General features: G+C 36.4%; 1 non-coding gene across 1 annotated transcript; it reads right to left on the minus strand.

The window, feature by feature from the left end:
- Positions 1-5,975: 5,975 nt before the first annotated feature.
- On the minus strand, positions 5,976-6,081 carry LOC115802814 (U6 spliceosomal RNA). Its single transcript, XR_004023359.1, has one exon. It is a non-coding gene; the product is annotated as a U6 spliceosomal RNA (small nuclear RNA).
- Between the last annotated feature and the right edge of the window lie 2,263 nt (positions 6,082-8,344).

The raw sequence follows: 8,344 nt of genomic DNA on the forward strand, positions 1-8,344 counted from the left end.
CAGATATCCTGCCTCTTATATAGGGATAAACTGTACCTACAACCTTACCCACTGGTGCCCTGTTTCAAACTATGGCCCAGTCTCCCTAAACAACATGGAAGGGGAATGTGAGCGGTGGGAAGGAAATGTCCCATCCACCTAGTCAATCCAGTTCAACCCACCTGTGGAATTCCAGGCAAACAGTGATCTGGCCTATGGAGTGTGACCCTCTGATGGTGTCAGCAGGATCATACATGAGCATCTTGTTAAAAAATGTTGTAGAGCTTTATACACTTAATTATCAGCTTAATGGTCTGCTGTTCCCTAATTGTTTAAGTACTAACAACAGTTATATCCTTCAAGAACTGTCCACTCTAAACAACCATGAGACAGACATTCAGGTCTGCACCCCTGAAGGGTTTATTTTCCTCTTCAGACACCCAAGCCATCATATGTTATGAAGTATGGCCAGGCCCTGTCCTTTTCCAGCCAAGCTACATAGCCTGTAAATGCACTGTCCATTTCATAGGAGGGCGCACAATAGGGATAAGAGGTATTTTTATCTATAACAGGACCATTCCAGCTCACCACTGAACCCAGAGAGCACAAGGAATGATCCTAACAGGGGCAGGGCTGGCCATAGGACTAGCAGCTCTGGGGAGGCTTTACCTATCATAAAGCAACACCGAGAAATCTCACCAGACAGCTTGGTTATATGATGAAACAGGACAAGCCTTACCATGATGACTTAAGACCTCTCTTTTTCCTTTGGCTAATGTAGTTCTTGACAATCATCTAGCTCTTGATTACCTTCTGGCAGAACAAGGTGGAGTTTGTGTGATAACTAATACTTTCTGCTGCACCTGGATCAATGCGACAGGACAGGTAGAAGTTAATGTTAAGGAAATACACACCCAAGCAGAATGGCTTCACAATTTTAGCAGGGGTGATATCGCTTCCACTGTCTGGTCAGCAGTAAAGGAAGCCCTAAGTTAACCTGGTTGCTTCCCTTTCTAGGCCCTTTAGTGGTATTGTTCTTCTCCTTTTTGGCCCTTGTTTGTTTAATCTTTTGGTTAAGTTTGTGTCTTCTAGGCTCCAACAGTTTCAAATAAGACTGATGGTTCAAAGAATTCAACCCATTCCAGAGGAGGTGGCCCAGGTAGCTACAGTTCCTTGGAACAGTCAGTAAGGGACGTCTACACCTCTAGGGTAGGCTGGGGTCTGCAGCCCATGTCCAGCATGAAGAAATTTCAGAAGAGACCTTTGGTCCCTTAAGAAAAAGGTGTGTAGAATCCCTCAAGGGGGAATGAGACAGGCTGGGACCCTTTGCTGCAGTGCTTGCACCTGAACAAACATCTCCAGCAACAAAATACAGACACTATAAGGGACTAAAAATAACTGCATGCATGCACAGTTGGGGCAAATTACGAACAAGATACAAAAAGACCAAAAACCCAACTGCCATTTCTGAGGAGCTGGGAGCAAAAGCAGGGTACTGCGCATGCACACAGCACCACCAAGCACAGCACCACCAAGGGGGAGGGCAGACCACCTAAGCCACTCCTCCAGCTTGACGTCTGGACCCGCCCCCTACCCTCATCCCATATAAGGAACCAGCTGGTCCCCTTCCCCTCTGCACCAGGGAGAGAGCAAGGGAACCTGTTGTTTGTTTTTCCTCCCTCATGCTGCAGCACGAATCGCAGTACAGCCTTGCCTGAGTTTCTCATCTGGCCTCTTATCTGTTTCTATTAAGGATGCCAAGAACCCTGGTCAGTAACACAACCATCATTAAACATTACATTAAAAATTTAAGCTATTAAATTGCCAAATAGATTGGTCAATACAGTTAACATGGTTTAAGATACTCTCCAATAACATTCTAGAATTTTCAAAAATATTATCTAGTGCATTTTATCAGATAAATGCTTTAAGAACACTTAAAAATGCATTCCTTATGAAAGTAATAAAACTGGTTCTCAAATACTATTTTTTAGCAAAAGGTCTTCAAATGCAAATTTATTTCCAAATCACATTGTACTTATACAACATATACCAGTATACAAATTTAAACACTATGCATGCCTCCTACCTTTTAGAAGTACAGTGTATAAACTAAAAGGTACTTACCAGTCTCAACTGTAGGGTAATAACAATAGCATAAGAGAAATTCAAATATATACTGTAATTATAATAGCAACACATTATAAATTTTAGTTGTGAAATTTTATAGTTTAATATGGTAGTTTTTTTTCTAGGAACCTGATTAATACTATTGTCAATTTGGAAAAAGAAGAAAATGTAAAATAAGTTAAAAGAAATGAACAAAATTTGCCTGAGAAATTGTGCCCAAAATAAAGTGGGACTTTGAGTGGTAAATGAGGAAAATTAAATATCTGTTACAACACTATAGAGCACAATAAATTCACTGCTTGCTCTTTTACAAGGACATTCATCAGTCACCTTTATATATAAATTGATTGTATTGTTGCACTCAGAATAGTTTGAAACCTAAATGCTAATACAATTTGGCATGCAGTATGTAAAAATATTGATATCAAATAATTGTAGAGTAACATACAAAACACCTTAGCACAGACGTACAATTCCCATATGTACTGGAACATAAATCATGCATTAGTTGGCCATATTGCAAAAATCTGCACTATTACCTAAATTAAAAAATCAGGACAAGTAAATCACTACATTAACCTTTTGGAATTACAATTTAATTATTCTCCACACACCAGTTCACATTTATGCAAGTTTTTCTTCTGAATTAATAAGTCATTTCCTTTAATTGCTCAAATGGTGATCAGAGTTCTGATTTTTACAAGCACACATTTATTTTGGGAAGTCAGATTTCTATAAAATTCTTCTTTATTAATAGCTACATATCATTTGCCAAAAAATTTTAACAGAGCTAAAGAGAAATGCATTATAGTATTTTACAATTTGTCCTGGATGAAAAATGTATATAACAGTCATGACTTGCCTATGTAATAAGAGTTACGTCCTTTAGTCTTAAATTTAATTCTATTTTAATTAAATATTTGAATACAATTATTTGTAAAGCCTCCATTCTAATATTATAGCCTTACATCACATGCCAAAAGCAGCCTTTGTTTGAACTGTTTTGAGTTTTGTCACTTTTTCACACTTAGGTTTTATAGTAATTATTTTTAAATGGATGTACCTACTAAGTTATTGTAACTTCACTGCCGTGTAAGGCTTGGTCCTCAAAAATATTTACTGTTTGATTATTGACTACCATTTATATTTTCATTGTTTGAGTCACACACCACGTACACACACACACACAATGAAACGAGATTACGATACAACCTTCCTTGAACTGTTACAGCTGTTTCCAGTTCCCTCCACCTGTGGCATCCATCCAGATTGCAGTGGAAGGTACATTAGATGTAGTTAGACTCACCCAAGTATGAGTCCTACTCCTGTAATCACTAACTGGGGCATCTTAGGTAAATCATTATCTTCCTTGAGATTATGTTTCATTATAAGAGAGAGATTCAAATATTCCCCCCTACAGAATCACTGTAAATTTGAGCTTGAGTCATCAAAGTTACCCTTCATCTTTTAGATGCCCTCTGTGAAATGCCCAAGGCTTTCTTGTAATTTCCAAGAATTTTGGGCAGCCTTTATTACTTCTGCCTCTAAGTTCCTGGAATCTTGCCAAACACAAGTTACTCTCTTTTCTTCTTGCCAGATTTTAAACTCATTCCGCCTTTTCTCATTTCCCACAAATTTCATTTGCTGAACATCTCCAATAGATTTAAAGGTAAACTTATGAAGTCTTTTGTAATTTAATCATGAACACCATATAAAACATATGTATGAGACTTCACAAAATGATGGGAGATTAGAATCCTTAGTCTTAAAAGGCCTTGAGCCCTCAAATATCTCACTTGTTTACAGGTTTTATGTTTTTCTTGGTTGTTGTTTCTATGTCTGTTTTTAGTCCCTGTTTTCTTTCATCCTACCCAACATTTTTATTGCCAAAGGAGGGCAGCTATTTATGTTTTGTTTACTTATGCATGTACATATGCATGAATTTGATTCCTTCTAGCCAGATGTAAAAAGATAAATTTTGCAATATCCATACTGATTAAATAAGACCTAATTAAGATCCCTATGCCAATACATGACACATAATCATTAGTCAAACCAAGTTATGTCTCATCCCCTTTAACGAGAAAATAGATGAAATAATGCATTTCCTACAGGTGAACTTACCCACAGACCATACCAGTGAATATTCAAGGACTACATACCATATGTACTCTGGGAGCTGAAGCTGCACATAAACATAACTGTTATGAAATTACTTCAAACGGTTATGCAGTAAGTCTTTTCTCTAAAATCAATGAAAATTAATTGTTAATTGGCTTGAAAGACAGGTTGTAAAATGGCTTCCCATTTTCCTCATCTCCTAGTATTCATGCCCTGTGCAATCTCCTGTCTTTAAGTGTGGGTGGGACCCATGACTTGCTTCTAATCAGAGAATACGGCAAAGGTGCTGAGATGTCACAGATAGATATACCATGTTCTCTGATTGGAAGAATCGATATTGTCAAAATGACTACACTACCCAAGGCAATCTACAGATTCAATGAAACCCCTATCAAATTACCAACGGCATTTTTCACAGAACTAGAACATAAAATTTTAAAATTTGTATGGAAACACTAAAGACCCCGAATAGCCAAAGCAATTCCGAGAAAGAAAAATGGAGCTGGAGGAATCAGCCTCCCTGACTTTATAACACAAAGCTACACTAATCAAAACAGTACAGAAATGGTGCAAAAAGAGAAATATAGATTAAGATCATAACTCACAACTTCTGTATTATTAGAAGACTGTCTCTGCTAACTCTCACCCTTGCTGGCATTTCAGCTGCTCTTTGGAAAGGTCCAAGTGATAAGGAACTGAATGTGGCTTCCAGCCAAGAGCAAGCAGGTGACTAAAGATCTCAGGATGACAGACCTTAAGGAACTGAATCTTGCCAACAGCCATATGAACTTGGAAGTGCATCCTTCCTCAATTGAACCTCAGATGACACCACCGCCCTAACCAGCATGTCCTTGATAACAGACTTGTAAGACCTTAAAACAGAAAACTCAACTAAATCATACCTAGATTCTTGACCACTGACACTGGGAAAATAAACTTGTGCTGTTTCAAGCTGCTAAGTTAATGGTAATATCATTACACAGCAAAAATGAGATCCAGAATATTTCCCCAATGTGAACAAAATAGTTTTCAAATATTTTTGTGTAAAAAACTTTTAAGCATATACAAAAGTCAAAACAATTGTATAGCAAACACTGATATAAATAAGACAGCAATGCTCTCATCAGTGCTTATGAATAACCAAAATTATGGAGCAGAACATTACAGGCATACCTCGTTTTATTGCACTTTGCTTTACTGTGCTTCACAGATATTGCAGTTTACAAATTGAAGGTTTGCGGCAACCCTGTGTTGATTCAGTCTACCGGTGCCATTTACCCAACAGTATTTACTTACTGTCTCTGTGTCACATTTGGTAATTCTCTCAATATTTCACCCTTTCATTATTATTATATTTATTATGGTGATCTGTGATTAGTGATCTTTGATGGTACTATGAGGAACCGCTGAAGGCTCAGATGGTTAGCATTTTTTTAGCAATAAATGTTTTTTAATTAAGGTACGTACATTAGTTTTTTAGATATAATGCTATTGCATACAACAGACAACAGCATAGTGTAAACATAACTTTTATATGCACTGGGAACCAAAAAATATATATGACTGACTTTATTGCAATATTCACTTTATTACAATGGTCTGGAACTAAGCCCACAATATCTTTGAGGTATGCCTCTGTACTATAAGAAGCAAAAAAAATTAGGCAACAGAGCTAACTGAAATATGTACTTATAATTTTTAAATAATCCAGTATTTTCTAACACATCTTATCCAATTTTAATTTCCAGGAAGTTTTTTCCTTAAAAGGATAGACTATTATTCTTGCACAAGGCCATGCTAATCTTCTCGGCATTGTTCCAATTTTAGTATATGTGCTGCTGAAGCAAGCACAAGGATAAGATATTATTAGTCAATGATTGAAAAATTAACAAAAAATATTCTTAATATTTATGGGTTATATTTGACAAATACCTTAGTAGAAAAAATTAGAATTGATTCTTTGAAAAAATTAAAATTCAATTTTTTTTTCTTGAGGAAAAAATTACAACATGGATTTTATTTTGTATTTGAAGGACAGAAGCAAATTAATTACATTTACAGTTGGATGGATGCCAAAGTTGTTTTTATGAATAATTAACATTGGGAATGCTGATGATATATTGAATACCTTATTGTCATAAATGCTTTAAGAATATAAAACAGTTACAGTCATCATGTCCTTCTGATCTCTCTTCCTATATCTAATCCTTTCATTTCTTTAAGAAATCATGTTTTTTTCAGGGCAAACAGCATGATAAAGGACACATTGCTTTGCTTTTAATAGTGTTGTAATTTTCATATATAAATGTTATAAATTTCTTACTTTAGTGTATTATGTGTATCATTTACCTTGAGTTTTGTAAAATCCATCTTCTAAATGCTGTTACATTGCAAAATTAGGTGATGAGTGGAAAACAGATATAACAAAACTTGGTGGGGGACTTCAAATAATGGTGGAATGGTACTTTAATGATTAACAGATCCTGAAAATGTCTGTTTGACTACATGGTTAAACTTGTAAAGAAGTTGTATATATAAGGGATTTATCAAGTGGAGCTCAAATATTGGGTTGGCCAAAAAGGTCGTTCGGGTTTTTCAAAGATGTTATGGAAAAACCCGAACGACCTTTTTGGCCAATCCAATATAAGAAAAATTGCCATCAGCATTAGCAATAACTCTCAAAGAAAAATGTCACCTGGTATTTGTTAAACAAACTAATTTAAAGCATGCCTATGAAGGCCTGAGTTAAAATTGTTAAAAACTAAAACTTTGCCCAAAGCTGGACTATATATAAGAAGTTCTGCATAAATAGCTTAAAGTTAGGGAACCAGGGGAAGGACAGAGCTGAGTTGTTACCAGTGACACTATGAAGCACTGGTTGAGGCTATTATTAGGGAACAGTTCTGGGCTCCCTGAGAGCTCATTTACCTGCAATGTATCAGCTGTGGAGACTTGAGCAGCACATAGACTGAGGCTGCAGGATGATGCTAAAATTTTAAGCATGGTTGTACAACTAAGCATGACCACAGACCATGGCCTCCATGGACCCAATGCCCCTTCACTGATATCAGGGCTATGCAGATGCCCTGAACACTTCATTTGCCTCACTCTGGGTAGAGAAGCAGTAAGCAGAGAGAAAAACTTAGTCTTAAATTGGTTGGGTTTGAATATTAAATGAGTTAATTTTACCTAAAAATAATTTTAACCCCAAAGTGACAGAGCTTTAAATTTAAAGAGTCATGCTTATCAGGTAGAGTTTTGTTTCTGGTTTTTTACTCCATGAGAAGAAATGGCAGCTCCAAAGCTAAGCTAAGATCTGTTTAAAAAAAAAAAAAAAGAGATTTTAATGCTTCACTTCTGAATTTTGACTGTATATTTGAGCTTTGTCACATATACACTAGCATATGTGTGTGTGTGTGTGTGTACTGTGTGAAACAAGTTTATTCCATAGTTTTAACTAACTCTTTGAGGCATAAATATAGAAGAATTTTATTTTTACCCAATACTGTGGTTTGCCATATCTTCATCTCCTGTATATAGTATTATTTGTGACAGATTTTACTAATTTCTAGTCAGTTTTGTCAATTAAACTTGGTCCGATCTATTTAAAACTTCCAATCTTATACCTTCTAAATATGCAGATATTCTTCTACCAACATTCTGGCTCGAGTTGCTCCCATGTTTGAAGGCAGAGAGGAGAAAGAAACCAAAGCCTAACGTGGTGACGTTAACTGTCTTATGAAGATGAAGAGAAGGCTTTGCTGCCTGCTGGAAAAAGCTCTGGCGGTTTCTTCTAAAGTTAAATGTACAACCTATCACTCCTTGATCTAGAAAGTTTACTCTTTGGTATTTGCACAAAAGAAATGAAAATACACACAAACACACCCAAAAACAAGCTAGCAAAGAAACAAAAACACGAGATAAGAATCTTCAAATAACTCTTATGTGTAAGTCAAACATCAGAATCAGTAAGTGACTGGTCAAGCCACTTGACTATTTATCCTACCTTCTAATATAACTCCCTCCCAGTGCACAGGCACATGCTTCAGAAGCTCTCATGCAGTCCCCCCAGCAGTTTCCTGAGTGAGCAAGCTTTTCAGAAGCTCTGCATTCC

The sequence above is a fragment of the Delphinapterus leucas genome, chromosome 1 (assembly GCF_059928025.1).
Source record: "Delphinapterus leucas isolate spDelLeu-1000000601 "Yukka" chromosome 1, BTC_Dleu_Yukka2, whole genome shotgun sequence".
Classification (NCBI taxonomy): Eukaryota; Metazoa; Chordata; class Mammalia; order Artiodactyla; family Monodontidae; genus Delphinapterus; species Delphinapterus leucas.